The 13,240-nt window shown below is 44.8% G+C and overlaps 4 pseudogenes; all 4 read right to left on the minus strand.

Annotated features, from left to right (window-relative positions):
• Positions 1-2,993: 2,993 nt before the first annotated feature.
• On the minus strand, positions 2,994-3,112 carry LOC143947203 (5S ribosomal RNA; annotated as a pseudogene).
• A 322-nt stretch (positions 3,113-3,434) lies between these two features.
• On the minus strand, positions 3,435-3,553 carry LOC143947955 (5S ribosomal RNA; annotated as a pseudogene).
• A 3,526-nt stretch (positions 3,554-7,079) lies between these two features.
• On the minus strand, positions 7,080-7,198 carry LOC143949429 (5S ribosomal RNA; annotated as a pseudogene).
• A 666-nt stretch (positions 7,199-7,864) lies between these two features.
• Positions 7,865-7,983, minus strand: LOC143949560 (5S ribosomal RNA; annotated as a pseudogene).
• Positions 7,984-13,240: the final 5,257 nt, after the last annotated feature.

Consider the following 13,240-nt stretch of genomic DNA (forward strand, 5'->3'; position numbering starts at 1 on the left):
TTAAAATACATGGTGATTGCAAGGATCTTTTCGTTTTGTTCCCTCGATTTCCCAGCCAGGGGTTGGCGGCCCTCGGGGTGGTCCCGGCTGAGCTCTTTGACCAATAGAATGAAGGTGACCGATGTTAGAGGCCCCTCAGTCTGGGCCTTGAGGGGGATCGCCCCGCGGACTGCCCTGGTTTATAAGTAGACACTGGGGTGCCAGATCATTACAGTGGGATAATGTGGAGGCCTAGCCACGGCTGGGGCTGCTGCTGACATAAGTTGTTAGGTTTCCCCCGGTCCCCCACGAAGTATTAACTATGTATTTTTGTTAACCTGGAAAACTGAGGGATCTATGTCTTTTACAGTTTGTCTCTGTATTACCTGCAATCCGTAAATAAAGAATTAAAAAAAAAAAAGACACTAACCAGACCAGATTCTTCTATGGCACCTGGTCTTCCCAGGGAGTCTCCCATCCAGGTACTAACCAGGCCTGACGCTGCTTAGCCTCTGAAATCAGACGGCATCGGGTGCTTTCAGGTTGATGTGGCCGTAAGCGTTCTCTTCAAGACACGCCCAAACCTCTTGACAAATGCCAAGATGGTCGCCTTGAGAAACAAGCAAAAAACAACATAAAAAGAAGCCTATGGGCTTACAGCGGACCTTAAAAGATGGGACCCACTAGCTCTGTCATGGTTCGGACGCTGTAATGTGTTGAAGATGAACGCGAGGCCACGACTTCTGTATCTACTACAAGCCTTACCTATCAAAATACCCCAGACTTTCTTTCATGCGGTTCGCTCAATCTTTATCAAGTTCCTCTGGCGCGGAAAACATATGCGTATTGGTAGGGCAATGCTATTGTGACCGAAATTGCGGGGAGGTATTGGCTTCCCGGACCCTGCTCTATATTACACAGCGACGCACATGACACCGGTGGTTGACTGGTGCCGGTGTTCTGCCATATACTGTCCGGCCATGATATAGTGTCCGCGCCGTACTGCGCATGCGCAGTATGGAGCAGACGAAGCTTCGGAAAATCTCCGAAGCTGAACGGCGCCTGCGCGGTGAGTGGAGGTGGTAGCCCCACCATCCAAGCGGACATAGGGTTGTGAATATTAGAGGGTCCCTCGCAGGCGAGCTTTGCTCGCCACGCTTCGGGCTCGGCCTCGCTGCGCTCGGCTCTTTTATATTCTTACTCTATGTCCACTTGGATAGTGGGGATAGAACCTGGACTCAGTGCGCAGGCGCCGTTCATGCTCGGCAATTTTCTGAATCTGTGTTGCTGTGTACTGCGCATGCGCAGTACACAGCGGACACTATCCAATGGGGGACCATATGTGATAAGACACCGGCATGGGGAACTGAAGCTATGGGTCAAGCTAGAGCAGGAGATGGCGCGGGTTCCACTGGCTGGTATGCCTTGGGCGGGGAGGCCATTGGAGCCCTGTGTGACTACTCACCCGTTAATTGGCCCCTCGCTCGCCGAGATGGATAGTTTTTTTCACCTTTCCCACCTGACTAACTTCCCTTCTCCTATGACCCCAATTATTGGACATCCTAGATTCCCTCCGGGCCTGTCTGACCAGGCCTTTACCAGGCAAGCCCCGAAAGGGCTTCTGAGAGCAGCCCTATTTCTTGGACCCACGGGCTTGATTCCCATGGGGACCATACTGCTAGAGCAAGTACCTGTTGCATTGAATAGCTGGAGAGCTAGACAGCTAATCCATTTCCTCGGATCACTACCTAACCATTCGTTCTTCTCTAGACAGTTCCACCCCTTCGAGGAACTTTGCCTGGATGATGGCCCAATTCGTGGTTCCCTCTCTAGGTCCTACCAAATCCTGACAGACGCACAATCCTCCACGGATCCACCCTTCCTAGCTAAATGGAAAAGGGACTTACAAACTACATTCTCCAAACCACAGAAGGACAGAATACTCTTTTTCGCCCATAAGTCGTCACTCTGCAGTAAATATCAGGAGATCTCATTTAAGCTGATCACACGCTGGTATCGTACACCGGTGGTGTTGGCCAAAATATTCCCCGGTCAATCTGACCGCTGCTGTCGCTGTGGGCAACAGACTGGCACCATTCTCCACATTTTCTGGGAATGCCCTAAATTACAAACATTCTGGCAGCCTGTCCTGAGACTCATCCACAAGTTCACAGACATTTCCTTAGCCAATGATCCCGCAGCAGTTCTTCTCAATCTAACTCCTATGTCGAGAAAGCGTTATCATAAGTCCTTACTTAAACATCTCCTCAATGCAGCTAGGGCCTGCATCCCAAGTCAGTGGAAAGAGCAATCTGCTCCAATGGTGACCCAGTGGTTCGCAAGGGTAAATGATATTGAACGAATGGAAGACCTGACTGCCACAATGAGGGATAAAACATGGGAACAGATGGTTCTACTGGACCCAGTTTCGCTTTTCGGAAGAATACCTCCGTGAGACATAGTAAGCTCATGGTGATCGTTGGAGATCGCTGTTCCAAACGTTGGACAGCTGATGAGCTGGTGAGCCGAGCGCGTCTCTTGCTCCCTGGGAGGGGACCCCACCCTATCCACTCTACCCACGACACCCCCTTACCCCTTCTTTACCTTTTCTGCCATTTCCTTCCCCAATCTTCTCTTTCCCCTTCTCCCTCCTTTCAGTTCTACTATTTCCCTTCTTAACTCAAAAAAGGGAAAAGAAAATGGTATGTTCCGACCCCATTTGACTACTACACAATACTCTTCCCCTATCTATGGATATCTAAACTCTTCGATGGTAGCAGGGCTAGTATCAATACTATTTTAAGTGATAGAGGATCCCAACGAGATGGAGCTTTAATCTCATCTTGATATGACCGCAAAGCTGTACACGTGCTATTCTCCTCAGACTTCTTACCATTGGCTCTGATATCCATGCAATATGATCGTTTGTTTGTAACTATTTGTATCACACATTCTGTGAAGTTGCCTTTGCATTGTATGTCGCATACTACTAAATAAAAAAAATAAAAAACAGAAGCCTATGGCACCTGGTATTCCCAGGCGGTCTCCCATCCAGGTACTAACCAGGCCCGACACTGTTTAGCATCCGAGATCAGACGAGATTGGGCGCTTTCAGGGTGATGGGGCCGTAGGTGATCTCTTCGGGCACTCTCAACCCTCTTGACAAATGCCAAGATGGTCACCTTGGGAAACAAGTGAAAACAAAACAGGTCAATGTCAACAACATAAAAAGAAGAATACGGCACCTGGTATTCCAACGCCATCTCCCATCCAGGTACTAACTAGGCCCAACCCTTCTTAGCCTCAGAAAAGAGAAGAGATAGGGCTCTTTCAGGGTGATGCTGCTGTAAGCGATCTCTTTGGGCACTCTCAACCCTCTTGACAAATGCCAAGATGGTCACCTTGGGAAACAAGCAAAAAAAAGAAAACGAATCAACGCCAACAACATAAAAAGAAGCCTACAATAACTGGTAATCCCAGGTGGTCTCCCATCCAGGTACTAACCAGGCCCGACTCTTCTTAGCCTCCAAGATCAGACGAGATTGGGTGCTTTCAGAGTGATGTGGCCATAGGCAATCTCTTCAGGCACTCTCAACCCTCTTGACAAACACCAAGATGGTCACTTTGGGAAATAAGCGAAAAAAAAACAGGTCAACGCCAACAACATAAAAAGAAGTCTACGACACCTGGTATTCCCAGGCGTTCTCCAATCCAGGTACTAACAAGGCCCGACTCTATTAGCCTCCAACATCAAACGAGATCGGGTGCTTTCAGGGTGATGTGCCCGTAGGCAATCTCTTCAGGCACTTTCAACCCTCTTGACAAACGCCAAGATGGTCACCTTGGGAAACAAGCAAAAAAATAAAAATAAGTCGGAAGCTAGAGACAATACGGCCCGAGTCCTCAATTTAATCCATGCAGCGCATGTACAGGGAAGGCCCTTGCTTATGTTGTCAACGGACGCGGAGAAGGCCTTTGACAGGGTGGCCTGGCACTTTATGCAGGCCACCCTGGAACATATAGGTCTTGGCCCCAACATGATGAGCTGGGAAATGTCGCTTTACTCCACGCCATCGGCAGCGGTACGGGTGACCGATTGGTGCTCGGACTCTTTCCCCATCACTAATGGGACGAGGCAGGGGTGCCCTCTGTCTCCCCTAATTTTAATTCTGACACTGGAACCACTTATGTGTCACGTTTGGAATGACCCGAATATTACTGGCATATCCAAACCCTCGGCACACCACAAAATTGCGGCGTACGCTGACGATCTAATTTTTTCCGTCTCCAATCCACACATTTTGCTTCCCAAAATACTTGCGTCTCTACAGCGACACGGCAGCCTATATGTATTGAATATATCGGTTCCGGATGGTGAGGCCAAGAGGCTCCGCTCCTCTTTTCCATTCTACTGGGCTGAAAAATCTATACGTTAACTGGGCGTTGACATCGCAGCGGATTTAGCGCAATTGTACCTGCTTAATTTTGTCCCTCTCCTGGATAGACTGAAATCTGATTTGGGAAACTGGCATGCTTTAACACTGACCTGGTTCGGGCGCTGTAATGCATTCAAAATGATGGCCCTCCCTCGGATCTTATACATGTTCCAGACATTACCAATCCGGTTACCCCCAATTTTTTTCAGACAACTGCAGCTGCTGCTCCGGGACTTTATTTGGGCGCGCAAACTGCCCAAAGCCCATTTGCAATTGCTTGCCAGACCAAAGGACAAGGGGGGTCTGGGTCTCCCAGATCTCAGACAATACTACAGAGTGACTCTGCTAGCGAGAGTCGTTGATTGGCATTGTAATGGCCCACACAAGCAGGGGGTGGAGATGGAGATTGAGGATGGATCCATTCCCCTATTGACCTCCCCGTGGCTCCTGTCCTCCCTACCAAAAGACCTCAGAGGTCACCCCGTAGTGGGAGCTACGTTGGCTGTTGTGCGGAGGTTGTTCCGCTGCACACACATTGCTCCCCTGCCATCACCAATGACTCCGGTTATAGGTAATCCAGACTTCCCACCGGGATTTACCAACAAGAAACTGCGACAGTTGACAGTGGTGGGGAAACAGCGTCTGGGAGAGATGTGGCCCACGGGAGGGCTCCCGACCACGCAAACTGTCGCCGAGCTTTCTGACCCTCCGCTTGACTTGTTTAGTGCTTATCAACTTCGTCACTTTCTTCTGGCCATACAAAGGGCCCCCTACACTCCTAGAGACCTGACACCCTATGAATCCATCTGTCACAAAAGGGAACCTGTGCGACACACCCTCTCCCTCCTGTACAACCTATTGAGTAGTCAGGAGGAGGAGTCAACCCCCACCATTTATCCACAAATGGGAGAGGGACTTTGGCATCACATTTACCCCACAACAGATAGGGAAGATCCTGACCTTAGTACATAAAGCTTCCATCGCAAACCAATATCACGATACAAGATAGTCTCACGCTGGTATAGAGTCCCATACCTTCTGAATAAAATGGATAGATCGATCCCGGATGTTTGTTGGAGGTGAAATTCAGATATGGGGACCATGGGACACCTTTTCTGGGCATGCCCGACCTTGAGGAACTTTTGGGTTCCCAGTAGTGTGCCTTCTACACTTGACCGAACAGCCTGTTCGAAAATACAAAAAAACCCTCACGATGCACCTCCTGAATGCCGCCCGGGCCTGCATTCCCGCACTGTGGAGGCAGCCTCAGCCCCCATCCAAGGTGCTGTGGTATTCCAAAGTCAATCATATTCTCTGGATGGAAGAATTGACCGCCACCCTTCACAACACTGAAGAGGCATTTAGTGTTACATGGAGGCCCTGGAGGTATTTTACTGTTACGCGAGACTACATTCGGGAGGTGAGCAGTGCCTCCGTCCCAGAAAACGACTGAACATCTAACGTTTACCTACGTAGGCCATGTCTGCCCTGGGTGGCATTCCCCCCCTCCCTTTTTGTCTTTATTTTTCTTTTTTTTCCCCGCCGCCATCCCCCCACCTCCTCTCTCTCCGTCTTTGCACTCTCTTCTTCCCCCGTCCTCCCTTTTGACTATGCCTTGTCTCCTTACTAGCCTTCGGGACCCAGAAGAACCCCAGGGTTCTGGACATGACCGGCTCATATTTTACTCTGGTTCACGTAGGTCATGATAAGCTGGCTCGCTGTGGTCCCAGTTGTTCTCCATGATTACATTTGTCCGAACGGTGTTGCACTAGTTATACTGTACTACATGTCGGAGGTGGGGTTTCTCTATTTTTTGCATGAAACTGTAGGACTCCCCTCTGAGAACCCAGAGTTATTTGGCTGCCTATTTTTTGTTAGCATGTAATTGTGACCCTGGCTCATGCTGTATGGTTGACTGTTATATTTATGTTGTTCTACTTAATAAAAGAATAATAAAAATTAAAAAAATAAGTCAATGTCAACAACTTAAAACTAAAGCCTATGGCATCGAGAAATCCCAGGCGGTCTCCCATCCATGTACTAACCATGTCCCAACCCTGCTTAGCCTCTGAGATCAAATGCACGCTCAACCCTGTTGACAAACGCCAAGATGGTCACCTTGGGAAACAAACAAAAAAAACAAGTCAACGCCAACAACATAAAAAGAAGCCTGCGGCATCTGGAAAACCCAGGCGGTCTCCCATCCAGGTACAAACCAGGCCCAACCCTGCTTAGCCTCTGAGACCAAACGAGATTGGGCGCTTTCAGGGTGTTGTGCCCGTAGGCAATTTCTTTGTGCACTCTCAACCCTCTTGACAAATGCCAAGATGGTCACCTTGGGAAACAAGGGAAAAAAAACAGGTCAAAGCCAACAACATAAAAAGAAGCCTACGGCATCCGGAATTCCCAGGCGATCTCCCAATCAAGACACTAACCAGGCCAGATCCTTCTATGTCACCTGGTCTTCCCAGGCAGTCTCCCATTCAGGTACTAACCAGGCCTGATGCTGCTAAGCCTCTGAAATCAGACGAGATCGGGTGCTTTCAGGGTGATGTGGCCGTAAGCGTTCTCTTCAAGACACGCCCAACCCTCTTGACAAACGCCAAGATGGTCGCCTTGAGAAACAAGCGAAAAAAACAGTTCAAAGCCAACAACAAAAAAAGTAGCCTATGGCACCTGGTATTTCCAGGCGGTCTCCCATCCAGGTACTAACCAGGCCCGACACTGATTAGCCTCTGAGATCAGATGAGATTGGGCGCTTTCAGGGTGATGGGGCCGTAGATGATCTCTTTGGGCACTTTCAACCCTCTTGTTAAACGCCAAGATGGTCACCTTGGGAAACAAGCGAAAATAAACAGGTAAACGCCAACAACATAAAAAGAAGCCTACGGCACCTGGTATTCACAGATGGTCTCCCATACAGGTATTAACCAGGCCGTACACTGCTAGGCCTCCGAGATCAGATGAGATTGTGCGCTTTCAGGGTGATGTGGCCATAGGTGTTCTATTTAGACACTCTCAACCCTCTTGACAAATACCAAGATGGTTATCTTGGGAAACAAGTGAAAAAAAAAAGGTCAATGCCAACAACATAGACCCTGGCGGTCTCCCATCTGACCCAGACCCTGCTTAGCCTCTGAGATCGGGCGCTTTCAGGGTGATGTGACCTCAGGTGAACGCTTTGGGACATACTCAAAACTCTTGACTGATGCTAAAATGGTCACCTTGGGAAACAAGCGAAAGAAAAACAGGTCAAAGCCAACAATATAAAAAGATTCCTACGGACCCTGCTTAGCCTCTGAGATCAGATGAGATTGGGCGCTTTCAGGGGAATGTGGCCGTAGGAGATTTCTTTGGGCACTCTCAGCCCTCTTGACAAATGCCAAGATGATCACCTTGGGAAACAAGCGGAAAAAAAAAAACATGTCAACGCCAACAACATAAAAAGAATCCTACGGCACCTGGTATTCCCAGTTGGTCTCCCATCCAGTTACTAATCAGGCCCGACAATGCTTAGCCTCCGAGATCAGACAAGATCAGGCACTTTCAAGGTGATGGGGCCATAGGCGATCTCTTCGGGCACTCTCAACCATCTTGACAAACGCCAACATGGTCATCTTGGGAAACAAGCGAAAAAAACCAAGTCATTGCCAACATTGGAGGCTAAGCAGGGTTGGGCAATCAGTTTCCTTGCCTGAAATAGGCATCTCAGAACTGCCATCTGGCTACTTCCCGGGTTTCCAACTCCTTCAACTAATCCCAGGAGACAATACTTCGCCTCCATCCTGGTGGAGGTTCCAACCACCCGATCAATGGTTCCTGTCACCTCTGTCCAGTAGCGGATCAATTTTGGGCCTCTCCAAAACATGTGCATCATGTCTCCCCCCATGTTCCCGCACCGGGGGCAACTTGCGTCCGGCCGTTCGGCCAAACTGAAAAAGTTTACGAGGAGCATAATAGGTTCTATATAATAAGAACAGATGTGACATCCTGTGTGAGGAGAGCCACAATTCACCACAGGCAGGATTCCTGTGGCCAATTATAGCTCGGGGGGTTTAGTACACACCCCACACTATATAAGGCCGCCAGCACGGCGGCCTTGTATAGTGTGTTGCGGTGGTCAGGGAAAGAGGACGATAGGCAGGGACAGTGTCTTTACTGCTTGGGAACCTAGCACTGTTACAGTGGGTGTTATGTGCCTCCTGCACAGTACACACCTGAAGCTACCCTTTATTACTGGTGTTCAATTTCTGCAATACATGCATCTGCAGTGCAGAAGTTAGAGTCGGTGTTGTGTGCCTCCTGCACAGTATACACCTTATTGCTGGTGTTCTGTTTCTGTAATACTGTTACAGTGCTAGGGTGTACAGAGAAGCTGGTATATATAGAAGACTACAGCATACAGAAGAAAGGCTAGTGAATACAGAATACAGGTTTCGTGTATGTAGATAGGCTTGAGTATACAGAGATGCTAGAGTAAACAGTGAGGCTGGGGTACACAGAGAGGCTAGTTTAAAGACAAATACAAAGATGTTAGTGTATATAGAGAGGTTAGTGTATAGAGAGAGTCGAGTGTATACAGAAAGGACAGTGCATATAGAGAAGCTAGTGTATACAGAAAGGGTATACATGAAAGCTGACATTCTATACAGAAGACTGGGTAGTGTATACAGAGAGTCTAGTGGGTACAGAAGACAGGCTGGTGTATTCTAGCTAGTTTTTACAGTCTAGTGTATACAGAAGACATAGAGCTTAGTGTATTCAGAGAGTCTAGTGTATACAGTCGGCGAGTGTATACATAAGACTGGCTAGTTTACACAGTGTTTACAGAGATGCAAGGGTGTACAGAGAAGCTGGTATATATAGAAGACTACAGCATACAGAAGAAAGGCTAGTTAATACAGAATACAGAAGACTCGTGTAGGCTTGAGTATACAGAGATGCTAGAGTAAACAGTGAGGCTGGGGTACACAGAGAGGCTAATTTAAAGAGAGGCTAGTATATACAAAGATGTTAGTGTATATAGAGAGGTTAATGTATAGAGAGGGTCGAGAGTATACAGAAAGGACAGTGCATATAGAGAAACTAGTGTATACAGAAGACAGGCTTGGGTATACATCCAAGCTGACAGTGTATACAGAAGACTGGGTAGTGTATACAGAGATTCTAGTGGGTACAGAAGACAGGCTGGTGTATTCTATCTAGTGTTTACAGTCTAGTGTATACAGAAGACAAGCTGTGGTATACAGAGGGTTTAGTGTATTACAGAGATGCAAGGGTGTACAGAGAAGCTAGTATATATAGAAGACTACAGCATACAGAAGAAAGGCTAGTGAATACAGAATAAAGGCTGGCTTCTACGGAGAGGCTACCACTACGGAGATGCAGAACACTACCTAGGGTATATAGAGAGGCTAGATTATACAGAGAGGCTAGTGCATAGAGTGAAGCTATTGTATATAGAAGCCTGGTTAGTGTATACAGAGAAGCTAGTGTGTACAGAAGAAAGGCTAGACAGGCTATAAAGAGAGACAAGTTTTTATAGAAGACAGTTTGGGGTATACAGAGATGCTAGTTTATACAGAGAGACTAATGTATACAGAAGACAGGCTAGGGCATACAGAAGACAGAAGACGGGCTAGTGTATTCAGAACATAGGCTAGTGTATATCGAAGACAGGCTATTGTATGCAGAAGACCGGCTAGTGTAAACATGCTGGTGTATATAGAGAGGCTAGAGAATTTAGAGGGTAGGCTAAGTGATAACAGAAGACAATCTGGGCTATACAGAGACATTTCATCATTTCATCTAGCTCACATCTCTAATGGAGTTTGTCTCATTGCCATGTTATGCCTTTTCATTCTTATGCTAAATATAGATCACTACACGATTTTAATCATCCACATCAAGCATGCAATAAAACTATCATACATCAAAATAAACCATGTACTCTTTTGCTCTATTTTGCATATTTGTACCGGGACTGTGATTATGTGACAGTCCTGACACACCATCCTGACTTATTTTTCTTTATTTCTTATTAGAAATGGAGAGTACTATCTCAAAATCCGCTTAAATCTATTCACTTCCATGAGTTCTACCTCTAATTGTACCTTAATGCAAAATGTTCACAAAACCATCCATTTGCTACCAGACATGCTGCACATACTAAGAGTAATGTAACTATCGCTCTCTAACGATGTAAACAGTTTTATTGCTTTTCTGACATTGACCGAGTATCTCTGACATTAACTGAGTATCTCTCTGCACTATGATCTTAATAATAATAATAATAATAATAATAGGATTGTGTAATGCAAAGATCAACTAGTCTAATATAAGCTTTCTCATTGGTACCGGCATATCCTTTAAATTTAGACTAACGCCACTATTTCTCGGCCATTTTCAAGCTAAGCTTTCAATCTCTTACCTTTGAACAGCGATACTTCCTCCCTACAATATTAAGCCATTTAAATGTCCTATTGGTCGCCTATATTATACAACTCTTTGAAAAGCCTATATGTAGAGAATAAAACTAGTCTTACATCTTAATAAAACAGTTTTATTGCTCAACCAGTATCAGCTGTCATGACAAATAAACGTTTCCACTGTTTGACTCTATTTTCTGTATTACTTCTTTTTCTCCACCTTATCTGTCACAGTTAAAACACAGTGACAAAAAATTTCTTTTTACCGCAGCAAAATGTGAGAAAAGCAGTATAAGCCGTCTTTCTGCCATATGCAACCATCTCTCGCTACCTCTATGCAATAGGATTCTCTTTCCAGTGGAAACGGAAAACAGTCAGTGTAAGCCGTCTTCGTGCGTAACAAAATTAGTGGAACGATTTACACGTTGGAATTTGCAAGCTACGTCAATTTACTGTTAAATAGAGTACCTTTGCATTTATCCCTTGACTTTGCAACTATCCCTTGATCCCTTTTGTGTATTCACTTTATCTCGACCTATATATAATGCCTCAATATTTTCCTAATTTGTTTTGCTATACTTATTATTATATTATAGAGATTACTAACTCTAAATCATTGTAAACCTAACCATAGTTATAATGTCTACAGCTAATTTTACGTTAAAGCAAAATTCACACAAAACCATCTTTTTAAAACCTTTACACATTAAGAGTAATGCAACCATCTCTCGCTACCTCTATGCAATAGGATTCTCTTTCCAGTGGAAACGGAAAACAGTCAGTGAAAGCCGTCTTCGTGCGCAGCAAAATTAATGGAACGATTTACACGTTGGAATTTGCAAGCTACGTCAATTTACTGTTAAATAGAGTACCTTTGCATTTATCCCTTGACTTTGCTACTATCCCTTGATCCCTTTTGTGTATTCACTATATCTCGACCTATACATACTGCCTCAAAATTTTCGTAATTTGTTTTGCTATACTTATTATTATTATTTTATAGAGATTACTATCTCTAAATCATTGTAACAAGTTATAATGTCTACAGCTAATTTTACGTTAAAGCAAAAGTCACACAAAACCATCTTTTTAAAACCTTTTACACACTGCACATTAAGATTAATGCAACCATCTCTCGCTACCTCTATGCAATAGGATTCTCTTTCTGACTCTATTTTGTGTATTACTTCTTCTCCACATTAACTGTCACACTGATAACCATTTGTAACACATAACACTTGCAACACATTTTTTAACAGCGGCAAAATGTGAGAAAAGCAGTGGGACGGTTTACTTGATTGAGAAGTGGTTGCAGTAGCAAAGCATAGGAATACAGTTTGATTACATTAATAACACATAATGCAACTATTTTACATTCATTTTACATTCACATCATGCATACATCCTAATGTAAGCTGTCTATCACTATTAATGTTCATGGTTACTGAAACATTATGCCGATGACCAGTGGAAACGGAAAACAGTCAGTGTAAGCCGTCTTCGTGCGTAACATAATTAATGGAACGATTTACACGTTGGAATTTTCAAGCTACGTCAATTTACTCTTAAATACCCTTTAGCTGCTTAGCTCACACTTTGCTGTATGTAGCCGCGTTTACATGTAAGTAACCAATGGGGATTGACATTTCATGTCCATCTCACATCTCTAATGCAATATGTCTCTTTGCCATGTCATACTTTGCCAGTTATTATACTTTCTCATCCGATAGAAACCTAGGCGTTGCTGATATTTCATGATTACAGCAATCATCTCATCTAATTGCTATTCCGACATTCTGCCTTGGTATTACTTTGCAATGCTCTATTGAACAATGTAAAGGTAAGCTAGATATTTTGTGTATTTCCAGTTAAACTCGACCTGTATATACTGTCTCAATATTATCCTTTCTAATTTTGCTAAATCAGATTATAGAGTTTGCTATGTCTAAATCCAGGTTACCTACTCACCTTTATTACGTATACTGCTAATTTTAGGATAATACAAAACCATCTTATTGCTTCTTTACACGCTGCACATATTAAGAGTAATGCAATGCTACCGTGAACAGTTTAATTGCTCGGGATAACTTTTACATTTAGAGTAATGAAATGATTTCTCAGTTTTTTTGGAGCTACTGCAACTATCGCTTCCGATCTCATTTCGACTGCAATACTTAATCTCTGCTATTGCAGAATATTTAGCTGCTGACACGTAATTAACTTGATTGATAAAAACCTACACACGTTGTTGCTGTTATTTCACGTATTTCCACTTAAACTCGTTATAGTTATTTTGCTATATTTATTACTAGTATAAACAGATTACTATCTCTAAATCCTGGTAAACCAGCTCACACTAAACCATCTAATTTCTACCTTACACGCAGCACATATTAA

Source organism: Lithobates pipiens, unplaced genomic scaffold, assembly GCF_037356315.1.
Source record: "Lithobates pipiens isolate NorthernLeopardFrog02 unplaced genomic scaffold, aLitPip1_a1.2 Scaffold_30, whole genome shotgun sequence".
Taxonomy (NCBI): Eukaryota; Metazoa; Chordata; class Amphibia; order Anura; family Ranidae; genus Lithobates; species Lithobates pipiens.